Source organism: Lissotriton vulgaris, chromosome 5, assembly GCF_964263255.1.
Source record: "Lissotriton vulgaris chromosome 5, aLisVul1.2, whole genome shotgun sequence".
Classification (NCBI taxonomy): Eukaryota; Metazoa; Chordata; class Amphibia; order Caudata; family Salamandridae; genus Lissotriton; species Lissotriton vulgaris.
In genome coordinates this window covers 370,223,805-370,238,278 of record NC_141693.1, presented here as the reverse complement: position 1 = coordinate 370,238,278, position 14,474 = coordinate 370,223,805, and the positions used below count along the sequence as shown (strand labels likewise).

At 44.3% G+C, this 14,474-nt stretch overlaps 1 protein-coding gene across 14 annotated transcripts in view; it reads left to right on the top strand.

Moving 5' to 3' along the window:
- UBR4 (ubiquitin protein ligase E3 component n-recognin 4) overlaps positions 1–14,474 on the top strand; it is a 1,723,360-nt gene that overhangs the window by 1,250,037 nt on the left and 458,849 nt on the right. The window lies entirely within an intron of this gene.

The window sequence follows — 14,474 nt, the reverse complement described above, 5'->3', positions numbered from 1 at the left end:
AGACCCCTCAATACATCCTATCAGAACACTTTCACATGGTCACTCTAATAGAGCTAATATTACGTCTGCAGATGGGCAACTTTATGGCCACTTTGGACCTAAAAGATGCTTACTTCCATACACCCATTCATCCTGCTCATCGCAAGTACCTCAGGTTTGTCATAGCAGGAAAACACTGCCAATTCAAGGTACTCCCTTTCAGTGTCACTTCCGCGCCAAGGGTTTTTACAAAGTGCTTAGCAGTAGTGGCAGCACATCTAAGACGACAAAACATTTATGTATTCCCATACTTGGACAATTGCCTAATCAAAGCCAACACTCATCCGCAGGTTCAACAACACATAAAAATAACAATAGACCTGCTACACAATTTGGGGTTCATCATCAATGTCCCCAAGTCTTACGTTCAAACTCTTCAGATTCAGCCATACTTGGCAGCAATTCTCAACACACAGCTAGTATTAGTGTACCCCAATCCTGCCCTGATACAAACATTTCAAACCTTTTAGGTGTTTCTACCTCAATTTCAACAGTCACTCACAGTTCGGACTGTTATGCGTCGACTAGGTATTATGGCATCTTGTATTGCCGTAGTCCCCAATGCAAAAAGCCCCCTTAACAGTAATCTCTTTCTCGTCCGTGGTCTCAGTCGCAGAGTCACATCCAGGAACTAGTGTTGTCAGACCGCCAGACTCACCATTCTCTGCAGTGGTGGAACCCCAAAAATGTGTTGAAAAGGCGGCCTCTACTGGACCCTGCTCCTCAGATCACTCTACCTACAGACTCTTGTGAAACTGGTTGGTTGGGGTGCACATCTCAAAACCCACACAATAGAAGATCTTTGGGATGCCAAATATCAGTCCTTACACATCAACTATTTAAGACTTCAGACAGTATTCATTGCACAGAAAACGTTCCTTCACCATCCTTCTCACTTATAGTCCTGAACGGATAATATGACAGCCATATACTTTCTACAAAAACAAGGGAGGATATAGTCTTTCCAGTTTTAACACTTCTCTCAGACCATATGGAACTGGGCTCTTCACCATTACATTCATTTGTTAGCAGAATATCTGCTGGGGACAGACAACCATCTTGCGAATTTGCTCAGCATGACGCACCAACAAACTCATAAAAGGTAACTCAACCTACAGGTCCTTCATCCCTACTTTCAAAAGTTGGGTGCTCCTCACATAGACCTGTTCGCCACAAAATAAAACGCAAAATACCCAGACTTCACATCCAGGATCCCAAATCGACTAGCCAAGGGCAACGTACTATGGATGAGTTGGTCAATGATATTTACCTATGCTTTTCCACCTCTCACTCTCATTCCATTTCTGGTTTGGAAGCTCAGGCAAACATCTCTCACCATGATACCTGTAGTTCCTACTTCAGCCCTGGTTCACAACACTCCTGGAACACTCCTGGATCTCTCTGTAGTCCCACACGAGAAGCTCTCCATCATGTCAACCTTCCCATTCAAAACACAGGACGAATCAGGCACCCAGACCCCAAGATGCTCAACATAGCGATTTGGCTCCTGAGGTCTTAGAGTTTGGTTGAAACTTGCCATCAGAATGCATGGATATTCTGAAACCCCCAACTTGGGCTTGTTACGCTGCAAAATGGAAGCGTTTTGTTTGGTATTGCTAATCTAAACACATTCGGCATACACTTCCATTCTATTGCATCTTGCTGCAATAGCTGCCTATCTCCAAAATAGACAGCATGTATCACTTTTCAGAATTCCTGTCATTAAAGCATTCATGGAAGGCCTTAACGAGCCATTCCACCTCCTGTGCCTCCAACATCCTCCTGGAACCAAGACAATTTACTTAGTAGGCTCATGTGTCCTCCTTTTGAGCTGTTGCACTCATGCTCATTTCAATTTCTATCATTGAAAGTGGCATTTTTAGTGGCATTACCTCACTGAAGCATGTGAGTGAGCTCCAGGCATTAACCTTAGAATGCTTGTACACAGCTGTATCCCTACAGTCTTTTGTTCAATTTCGATGTCAAAAAGTCTCACCTTCCACCAGACAAATGCAGCTCTTTCTAGGCTCCATCTTAAACGCTGTTGTGGGGAAAAGCAAACCCTAACAAGTAGCCTGTCTCTTTTTCAGACAGGACATCCTCTTACTAGAAGGATTGTAATGAAGCTGTTGGGAGTGATGACTTCATGAATTGCTTTTGTGCTACACACAAGAGTGTACATGTGCCCTCCACAAGAGTGCCCTGTACAGCAGTGGTCACAAATGGATAGCCAGTAAGATCTATGTAGAAAAGTGCCCCTTTTTGACAAGGTTGCCCTCACTTTTTGCTTGGTACCTGTTGTGATTTCGACTGGAAGTGCACTTGGTTCCTGCCAACCAGGGCCCAAGTGCCAGAGCTTTTCCAAAAGCTGTACACTAGTTTCCACCAATTAGCAAAACCTTTAGCACCTTCTGTAAGCCCTTAGTAAATGGTACCCTGGTACCTATGGCCTTAGGTACTAAAGAGGGTTCCAAGGGTCTGCAACACTTATTGTGCCACCCTTAAGGGATCCCTCCCCAAGATCATGCATGACTCCCATTGCATGACTGCCATTGCACGCTGCGTGCCTTGATGCAGACAAAAGTGAAAACACGTGTCACATATCCCTGTGTGCCATGTCCTCTACCACTGCATGTGATATTTGTAGGTCATCCCTACAGCAAGCCTGAGTGCTCAAAGGCAGGTTGCTTAATGTCATATGTGAGTGCATATGTGTAGGAGCAGATATGCCCCTCTTCTGATTAGCCCTATTGCTGCCAGTGCAAGTGGCCAAAAATCCTAACTATAACTACCTACTGGCGACCGCCAGTAGGTTTTATATATATATATATATATATATATATATATATATATATATATATATATATATATATATATATATATATACACACATGCACCTATAAGCCACTCCTATGGTAGGCCTCGCTCGACAATCCTGGAGGCAGAGAGCTTGGTTTTATGTGAGAGGGTGCCCTAGCATGTGCTGAGCCCCTCTGCAGCTTTCGGAACTATCTCCTTATAGTTGTTCTATGATATAGCCAAACCATATACTCTTAAGTGCATTATAATCCTCGCGGTCAATGCTAACTTTGGTTTGGCTTTATCAAAACATGTTGTGTAAGGTGCCAAACCCTTCGGAATAACCCCTCCCCTCCCCCCCCCCCCCCCCCCCCCCCCCCCGCCAGTCCAGGCTGCCGGGGTGGCATTCCACCCTTCTAGAGGAGAAGACATGTAGTTACTGGTAAACCCGGTTAAAGTTAAACAGAGCCTCTGCTTCACAAAATGGATGCTGCTGCCACAGACAAGAGTCTGACCTCCTGCTGCTGGACGAAACTCCGGCAGGGGAGGCCTGGACAATAGGTTTCCTTTCCAGGAGGTGCTAGCACCTCCCCAGACAGGCTGTAGTGTATTGGGGCTGGGAGGGCTGCATTCAGCAAATGCTTTTCCAGACACTGCCTGGGGCACACAAGGTGCTCCATGCATAGCCCGGTTCAAACCAGTTGCTGGGGAACTCAGCCCCAGCTATGGCGTGCAACTGGACAAAGGGAAAGGGGTGTAACCACCCTCTTTCCAGGTCCAACCATAGGAGGGACCTGCCAGGTAGTTTAAACCCCAAACTGGGTATAAGTATAGGAAAATTCTATTTGGAATAACTTTGGCGCCGGTTGACGAATTTGCCTGAAAATTTCCTCAAAATGGCCTCGTCGAGCTCCGGTCCTTCCCTGAAAGTTTGGGGGGGATGCGTCAAGCGGGGGCCGAGATAAAAGGGGGGTCCCAAAACGCGTTTTCCCCATGTTAATTTCCATAGGGCGGTCAACCTCACTTTTAGCCCGAACGGCTGAATGGATTTACACCAAATTTGGCAAAATTGTAGGGACTGGTAGCCCGATGTACCTTTGCTATGTCTCAAGATATGTGCTCCAGTGGATTTTGAGTAATTTAGGTTCAAAAATATATATATCTATGACAGCGCACCGGTACGCGCACCGGGCGCGCCCGCAACTTGCGCGCAGAAAGCTGATTGGTTCTTGGTTGTCTGTAAACATTCGAAACAGTCCGGAGCGGCCGCCATCTTGTTTCTCGGTAGGATGGAGACACAAGAGGTGGCCAAAACAAAGGGGGAAATGACCATAAGGGGGCAGAGTAGACCCTCCCTGACCCCCTAGGTTTGATGTGGGGGCTTTAAAAGGGCCCCGCGGGGCAAAAAAATGTATTTTTTTTTTCAATTTTTGCGTGGGGAGCGCCCTGTACGCGCACCGGGAAGCGCACAACAGAGAAAAAAGAATGCCAGTTTAAACATTTTTGGCAATATTTTATAAATGGGAGGTAGTTCTGAAAAGAACTTTTTTTTTATTCTTTTTGTTGTTTTATATATATATTTTTTTTATGAACATTTTTTTTTTTTGTGTGTTTTTAAACAATTTTATATTTTTTGTTTTTTTTTGAGGGAACAAACAAAAAACAGGGAATTGGAAATGGCTCAACAGGAGCAAAAAAAAAAGAAAAGAATTACTGTTTTCTTTCCTTGCTGCATTTGTGGTTGTCTATAGCAGTATTTATTAAGGTGACGCTAAGTTCACCATAGCATAAAGTTTTGCCACACAAAATGCAAAGAAATTTGACCTTGCCAAATTTTGGTTGAATATTTGGCACCATTTGCCGTTCTTCTGGTCCAGAAAGTGAGGGTACTGAAGAGGAAGTGCTGGCCACAGGGGGTGGGTTGTGCCGAAGTTCCCGGACTTCAGCCTAGGCCAAATTATTGGCATGCCACCTCTCCATGTGGCGGATCATGGTATAGTTACCAAAAGAATATTTCTTGGAGGGATTGCCCCTGGAGAGAACTTTGTCACAGATGAGACAGGTGACTTTGGGGGCGTTCACCTTTTTTTGGTCATCTGGAAAAGAAAAAAATTGCCAAAGGAAGTGCACTTTGACGTGCCTTTGTCTTGGTTCTTCTGGGAGGTAGACCCTTTGATGTTGATCCTCCTACTCTTCTTCCTCCTCTTCTTCTTGTCCTCCAAGAAACTGTGGTGGTGGACCTTCTTTTCTGGGTGGTGGGGGTGCACCAGCTGCAGCAACAAGTGATGCCATTCTTTCCTCCAAAATAGCTCTTGCTCTCTCAATGAAGAAAATAAGAATGAGGAAAAAAGGAGGGGGCTTTCATTATTTGGAGAAAAAAAATTAAGAGAACCAATGAAAAGTGTTATTTTCAAGTCACATGACCCGATGCGCTTACGTTACGCGCTCCGGCGCGCTTACGTTACGCGCTCCGGGCCGCGCCGCGCTTCTGGGTGCGTTTACGCAGCGCGTCATAAGTCGTATCACGCGGCTACGCGATACGTCACGCTTACGCGACGCGTCACGATGTTGTTTTCGATCGCGACATTGGCGCTAACAGGACGCTTCCCGGTTCGCGCACCGTGCCGCTTCAAAATAGTACGCTTTCCGAGGTGCTCACCGGGGCGCGCACCGGAAGCGCTTCATTTTTTAAAATGAAAAATTGTAAGGTTTGATAGCTATGTCTCAAGATATATGCTCCAGTTGTTTTTAAGAAAATTAACTTTAAAAAAATATATATTGGCCTATATTTGGGCTTTATATATGTTAGAGCTCAAATGTAGCCCAATGTAGCCCAAAGAGACAAAAAAAATACAAATGTAGCCCAAATATCAGCCAGATGTAGCGCAACTATAGCCCAATGATAGTATATACCAGAGTGTTCTAAAGAACGACTAGAGCGGTAACAGTCTTACTTAAAAGTCAGACTTTTAGTTAGGAATTAGCATTAAAAAAAACTTTTACATTCACTGAAAAAAACATGGGTTTCACACCAGTTATAGTTAGGAATTAGCATTTAAAAAACCTATTAAATTCACTGAAAAAACCATAGGTTTCACACCGGTTATAGTTACCTGGAAATTTTACTGGCATAAAACCATTGAAATTCCCACGTTATAGTTAGTTGGACTCACTATAACTTGCGCGTGTAATGCACTGCTGATGACATCACATATTATATCACTCATGACATGGTCAGTGACATCACTCATGACATCACTGATGACACCATCCTTGTGACAGAGAGACTGACCTCCTTTCACTGTAAAGTAACCCTTGAAACAAATATTAAAAATCAGAAACTAACATTTTCAAAAAAGTGGAGATACCTATACCAGTTAGAACAACCAATTCAGTAATTCCACCATTTACATACACATCCACTCATTCACCAGTTCTATATAGTCAGTCATACATATACTCACTCATCATATGCAGTGAGACACCTATACATCCGTTAACACACCGACAGTCTTCCATAAGTTGCTCACACACATATTCACACATGCAAATAAAATATTGAACATCCATTTTTTTGCATATACAGCTATACACACACTACCACCTTACTTCTAAGGAAACTTACACATACTTACTCTCCTAAACAATCACTTATAGAAAAACATACTTATTTAAACAAGAACTCTTTCAATGTCTGACTCTCACATATACTCACTTATATACACCAATACTCACATATACTAGATTAAAACATATGTAGTTACTGATAAAGACACTAGTAAGACAGTCATTCACTTACTAACACATACATATACACACTCACTCACCCATACAGTCCGGCACATATGCTGTCTTCAAAACACATACAAACAGTGATTCAGTCATTGATGCATCTGTGTGCTAAGTAACACCCCCACCAAATCGTACAGACATTTATACTGATACTAAAAAAACCATCTAATAAGTCATAGAAACACACATAGCTACTCACCAACCCATGCACCCACTTATACACAAAGTGAAACACTGATACAAACATTTAAATATTGAAACAATACTCGCTAATATATGTATTCACTATGATACACTTAATAAGCCAGTTAACTAATCATTTTGTTTTAAAAAAACATCCATTAAGACACTTATTTAAACATTTATTCTTCCATTGACTTTTACATATACATATATAAAACATGTTTATTTTTCAGAAAGGCACACATTCACTGGATGGTGTCATCAGTGATGTCATGAGTGATGTCACTGACCATGTCATGAGTGATGTAATATGTGATGTCATCAGCAGTGCATTACACGCGCAAGTTATAGTGAGTCCAACTAGCTATAACGTGGGAATTTCAATGGTTTTATGCCAGTAAAATTTCCAGGTAACTATAACTGGTGTGAAACCTATGGTTTTTTCAGTGAATGTAATAGGTTTTTTAAATGCTAATTCCTAACTATAACTGGTGTGAAACCTATGGTTTTTTCAGTGAATATATATATATATATATATATATATATATATATATATATATATATATATATATATATATATATATATATATATATATATATATATATATAATAGATAGATAGCTAGCTAGATATAGGTATACTATATCTAAGTGAGGGGTGATTACATCACCCATACCCAGGCTGTGTGAACAGACCTGTGGTGTCAGTTTGGAGGGCCAGCCAGGGGTGGCATAATACATGCTGCAGCCCCTGGTAGGCCTTGGATGCACCTATGCCCTGGGTACCTATGGTACACTATACAGGGACTCACAAAGGCGACCCAATTCCCAATCTGGTATGTACCTAATGTACATGGTATCAATTTAGAGAGAGAACAGCTCGGCTGTGGTCCTGATTAGTAGGGCCACAGCCAGACTAAAGTCGAAAAACCAGAAAATCACAGCAAAAAGTGGGGGTAAACATAGGAAGCAGACCCTACTCTCCTACATACTACATTCAATTTGTTGGACCCGGCCCGTTGGGCAGGTTTACCCCTAGACTTTTTGCTTTTTCCTAGCCTGTTTATGGAACCTGGTGTTGGTGATTTTAGGCCTCTGCGCACTTTTTCACTGTTGTACAGTGTAAAGTGCTTGAGCTCTCTGTGAATGAGTGGTGAGTGACCTGGCCTCCCATAGGAATGAATGGGGAATATGTATGCCCATGGTAGTTCCTGATGTGTGGGGAGTGCAGGGGCGAGTTTGGTATGTACGAACTCGTGAGAATGAATGCTGCAAAATGATATATGCGGCATGACTGTGTCTAGTCTAGAAGTACTACTTTTGGAAGTTGGCATATTTGTTTAAGTTGGTGCTGGCATGTGATTGGCTGGTGAGCCTGGCCCAGAGTGCCTGGGCCTGCTTGTGGATTGACTGTCTGGTTTGAGGATGACAGGGGCTAGAGAGCCCAGGACGTTGTCTGAAGTCAGCCCATGGATGAAAGGCAGCATCTGCTGCCAGGGAAGTGGGAGGATATGGCACCTGATAGTGAAGGGCTGTGCCTGCCGAACTACAAAGCTGGCTCCACCTCCCGCTGGGCGACTGTCACCTCTGTCTCTGATACTGAAGGGACTTCCCTATAACCAGTTCTAGCTGGTTCTCACACTGCCTGCTTCAAAGGACTTCAAATACTTTTGGCTGTATAAGAAGGGGCTGTGTCCCCTTCCAAAATGTTCTTGTTTCTAACTTGAATCTGCCAGGGGCATGCTGCTGCTGGGGCTCAGGGGAATCCCTGGGCCCTGCCCAGCTCCTGGACATTTGATGGACTGCTGGGGGACTCTTCCTGGCTGTCCCCCTGCCTGCTGCATTTCCTAGAGGGCTGATGGATTTTCCTGCAGAGAGCGCTTTCTGTGGACCCTTCTTGCTGTAGGGGTCTGCTCTGGGGACCTTTGGCGCCTGGGAGCGATGTGCTGTGATCCTAGCGCTTGAGAGCGCTCCTGGCTGCATTTCGAGCGTTTTCGTTGCACGCATTTTGCGTGAGGATTGGCGGGTGCCACCCCGCTTATTTGATTATTTACTGGCGAGTGCCCACCTCGCTTATTTTTAATTTTATTTAACTTCGGCTGCCCACGCCGATATTTTTAATGCCTGCCTGCCTGCCTGAATCGGGCCGCCGCGCTGCCCGCGGCGACCCGGAAGTGCTCGGCCGGCCGGCCAATTGCATCGCGGCTGGCCGGAAGTCCCGCCCCGCAGCCTATGAGGCGGAGAGAAGATGGAGGACGCATGGCGGCGGGTCGGCCGGGCTCCCGTGAGCTGAGGGAGCCCGGCGGCATCTGAGGAGAAGAGACACATTGTCGGTGTCCGCCCCTCCCCCAGTGGCGCGAGCTCGCGCCTAGTGCCAGTACGAAGCGGTGAGGGCTTCAAGGGCGGCCCCATTGGCAGTGGGTCGCCCCAACGTGTGTGAGCCCAGAGAGGCTCTTGGGGGCCATTTTTTGTGCTGTACAAGCCCAGCGAGGCTCGAGGGCCCTTTTGTTGAAAGGCACGAGTCAGGGCGGCCCCGGATGGCAGTGGGTCGCCCCAACGCTGAATAGAGCCTGTTAGGCTCAAGGGGACATCTTTGCTGCTGAGCCAGAGGGCTCCAGGGAGATATTTGTTTTAGAGCCTGTGTGGCTCAGGTGGCGCAGATTTGTTCTAGGGGCTACTGAGAGCCCTGCCACAGCTTTTTGATCCCAGCTGCCCAGCACTTTGTGGGCAGCTGCCACGTTTAGGCTTTTTGTACTCTGTGACTGGCGCTGCATGGCAGCGCGCTCTGACATTGGACTCAGGGCATCCTTGCCCCACAAGGCCAGTTGGCCTACGGACTGCCACAGGTGGTGGCTTATGTAAGTTATGCGCAATGTGATTCCTATGTTTTTAATAGTAATTGCCTACTGTGTGTTTTTGCGCTATTGACTTATGTTCTGGCACCTCTGAATGTGTAGGTTTATGCATTATGTGTCTTTCTTTCCATGCGCTGCACCTCTGAATGTTTAGTCATCATGTGTCTTCTTGCGCTGCACCCCTGAATGTATTTTATTGCATCATGTGCTTTATTCTTTTTTTTTTATTTTAATAATTTTATTTTTGTTGGCGAGGATAATAAAGAGGCACAAAGTATACAGTTAACAAATCAGTTGACACATACGGACCAGGTAGGCCAGATCCAAAAAGGAGGTACACAGCCAGGTGCGGCCCACATCCCGGAGGCAGGGCGGCATCTCATTAAGCCTGTGAAACAATTAAAGGAATTTGCTCTTGTGCTCCCAAAATCCCTTAGACAATATCAATATCTCCGCCAATTTTCATTCACGATGCAGTACCAACCTAAACAACAACATAATGAATGGCATTTGTGGCACTGATGCAATCACATAAGGAGACGTAGGCAAGGGCCCACTACAGAGCGGTCCTCATAGTGTAATGTGGTCGATGGTAGTCACAATGATAGACAAGTGTACGCAACAAGGAATATCGGCATGGCTCAGGGGACTGCTACACTACCTCTTGACATTCCGCCCCGGATCCCTCCCCTCCATCATCAGACTCCGAGGAAGCGGAGGAAAACAGCTCCGCGCTGGTAGCGTCAGAGTCATCCTCCTCCATCCCCTCGATACACATGGTCCTCCAAGCGAGTAAGTCATCCTGGAGTTTTCCATCCCTGCGTGTGCTCTGCATATGCGTCTCCTCCGCCAAGGCCCATTCCCTGGCGTCCCGTAACCAACTAGAGATTTCAGGCGCCCTCCGTCCCATCCAAGTAATGGCCACCCGCCTCCTCGCCAGAACCAACAGGAGTTGTAGTAATTTGTAGGACAGACCCCTCTTCCTGGGTTTGGGCACTAGCGCTAGTAGACAGTGAAGCGGTTCCAATTGGAGTGCAAGGTGTGTAATCCGGGTAATGTGTGCTACCACCTCCACCCAAAAGTCATGTACCAAGGGGCATTCCCAGGCCAGGTGGAGGAATCCCGCCCGTTCTGCACTACACCTCGGGCAATTATGGCTTCTGTCCGAGGAGATAAGGTGGAGGGAGGCAGGCGTCATATATGTGCGATGGAGAAAATTAAAATGTATCAATTTGAAACGCGCATTACAAGACACTTTACGAGTCAACAGCCCTATTCGCTTCCTCTGGGCTGGATCCAATTCAATCCCCAGGTCCGCCTCCCAAGCCCTCCAAGCAGGCATCAATGGGGGAGTCGAGTCCCTGCGCATCGCTGAGTAAAGAAGGGAAATTAGTCTCCTACCTCTGCCACAGGACAAGATGATGTCCAGGGTATTAGTGAGCTCGGGCGCCTCTGGGAATTGGTAATCAAGGAAGTGAGCAACCCGGAATACCCTTGAGGGCTTGGGTAATGAAAGTAGAAGGGTAAAATTGCCTTCAAGGGACTTATTCAGTCTATATTTGTTAGTTGAAATTATTCTAGAAAGGATCAATGGATCATCCTTGGGGTGAATTAATCAAAACTGATCAATTTATATTATCAACATATAACATATAAACAAAGACACAAGGTGTATACGAAAAGGTTTTTATCAAATAGTTCATTAAATCAACTTCATATACAGATAAATAAACAAATAAGATTTTAGGACTGTGGGTACACATATAAATAAATTGCTAAGTGACTCAACAGAACCTAAAAAACACCTATCCCAAAACACATTGAGTAAAACAAAGAGGGGGATGAGATGTATTGTCGACGTTTCGGTTTCTTAATAATGATTTGATGAAACCATCCTCAGGACCATTATCAGTGCTGATCTGTATAGAAATATTGTAATCTGAAATTCAAAAGATATTTACAGTTACAATAGTGTATCGACTCTATATGTAACACCTTGGTGACAAAACAATAAGACTAAACTGTCATGACAAGAGACAACATCATAATATATACAACATAAATCTAGACATATTCCTACAAACAATAAGGAAGTTAGTTGGTTTGTTTAGAGACAAAAAAAGCATTTCATCAGTTGCTGCCACTTTGTCTGAACTGAAACATAATTTATCATCTTTTCGCACCATTAAATCAGAAGTAAACCAAATAAAACCATTGAGATCGAAAGCCTCTAATACATCCAGGTCAATTCCTGCATGTCAGACAGTTAGAGTAAATCACATGTACTTGTTAAAACCACATCAGTAGTATCAATTATATGGTTGTATAAACTAAAGACACTGGTGTAATTACTTCATGATTACATTCTGGACATTATTATTTTTCATTTAGTTGAAGGAGTTGTGTATCGGATGTTATATGACACCATTTTTAAACAGTGTAAACATACACATATTGATCTAAATAGTTTAAATACCTGCTCGCAAATCGCAATCACAGTTTCACGCAGTGAAAACGTTGGTGGATCACAGTATCCTAATGCCTTAACTGAAAGTTAAAATTAACGTCTTAAGATAAGACTCCGCACGAGTGACACCGGGTAAGACCTATTCCCTAGTACAAGTCGGTTCTTTTCCATAGGTTGACACAAATTTAGAAAATGTTCATTATTATTCTTTGTAGGCGATTTCTGCGTTATATATACATGCATGGGAGTGAAGATTTGACTTCATATCCAGCCTTGATGAGTGCTTTCCACATCCACTAGGTATGTCTACTGATAAATAAATAGGTCTGTTTTGAGTGAATTTTTTCCAGTCCCTAAACAATGAATTTTAACTTTCAGTTAAGGCATTAGGATACTGTGATCCACCAACGTTTTCACTGCGTGAAACTGTGATTGCGATTTGCGAGCAGGTATTTAAACTATTTAGATCAATATGTGTATGTTTACACTGTTTAAAAATGGTGTCATATAACATCCGATACACAACTCCTTCAACTAAATGAAAAATAATAATGTCCAGAATGTAATCATGAAGTAATTACACCAGTGTCTTTAGTTTATACAACCATATAATTGATACTACTGATGTGGTTTTAACAAGTACATGTGATTTACTCTAACTGTCTGACATGCAGGAATTGACCTGGATGTATTAGAGGCTTTCGATCTCAATGGTTTTATTTGGTTTACTTCTGATTTAATGGTGCGAAAAGATGATAAATTATGTTTCAGTTCAGACAAAGTGGCAGCAACTGATGAAATGCTTTTTTTGTCTCTAAACAAACCAACTAACTTCCTTATTGTTTGTAGGAATATGTCTAGATTTATGTTGTATATATTATGATGTTGTCTCTTGTCATGACAGTTTAGTCTTATTGTTTTGTCACCAAGGTGTTACATATAGAGTCAATACACTATTGTAACTGTAAATATCTTTTGAATTTCAGATTACAATATTTCTATACAGATCAGCACTGATAATGGTCCTGAGGATGGTTTCATCAAATCATTATTAAGAAACCGAAACGTCGACAATACATCTCATCCCCCTCTTTGTTTTACTCAATGTGTTTTGGGATAGGTGTTTTTTAGGTTCTGTTGAGTCACTTAGCAATTTATTTATATGTGTACCCACAGTCCTAAAATCTTATTTGTTTATTTATCTGTATATGAAGTTGATTTAATGAACTATTTGATAAAAACCTTTTCGTATACACCTTGTGTCTTTGTTTATATGTTATATGTTGATAATATAAATTGATCAGTTTTGATTAATTCACCCCAAGGATGATCCATTGATCCTTTCTAGAATAATTTCAACTAACAAATATAGACTGAATAAGTCCCTTGAAGGCAATTTTACCCTTCTGGGAATTGGGGCCACGTCGTCCTGGCTACATCCCGGAGACATCCATAATGCAGGTACTGGCCCTCACGCAGTCCAAAGGAGTCCGCTGCTCTCTCAAAGGACACAAACGAGTCGTCCGGATAAAGATCCGCAAGAGTCTCGCAACCGCCCAGGCGCCACTCCCGGAAAGACATATTCGCCTCCATCGCGAGTATTGGGGCCAGGATCCAAAGGGAGAGCTCCCTATGGAATGGCGCACGCCGCAAAACGCGCTCAACGAACTGCTGCCAAATGAGAGCTGTATGCCTAACGACATAGGGCAATGCGTTGTCGGCGCCCCGACCCTGCATTAGAGCTTCCTGTAGCACCTGTCCGAAGCCACTCCCGCCAACAATGCCAACTCCCAGTTCTCGGTGTCCGCAAACCATCTGGCCGCCGGGAGAAGTTGTGCAGCATAGTAGTATAAATCAAATCTCGGGGCCTCGAGGCCTCCCGCATCCCAACACTGCGTCACTGTGCGCAACGCAACTCTGCTGCGACCACCCGCCCAGAACAGGGATGTAAGGAGCGGATTCAGTGTGCGGAACACCCGGGGGGGCAACGGGCATAGGGTATTCTGCAGCACATACAGGACTCTAGGAAGCATCATCATCTTGGCAACTGCTAGACGGCCCATAAGGGAGAGAGGGAGCGTATTCCAGAATACAACGGACTTGCGGAGGGCCACAAGAATCCTGTCCATGTTATGGGTTAAGAGAGCCTCATCAGAAGCGGCAACCTGAATACCCAGGTACCGGAACGCCAGACGTTCACACCGGAGGCCCGCACAGTAAGAATCCGCCGCCGGGGCGAGATCATCAGGAGTCAGCGGGAACACCAGGGACTTATTAACATTCATGCGCAGTCCCGAGGCCGCACCAAAGCGGTCCAAGAGGCGCAACAGAGCGGGGAGG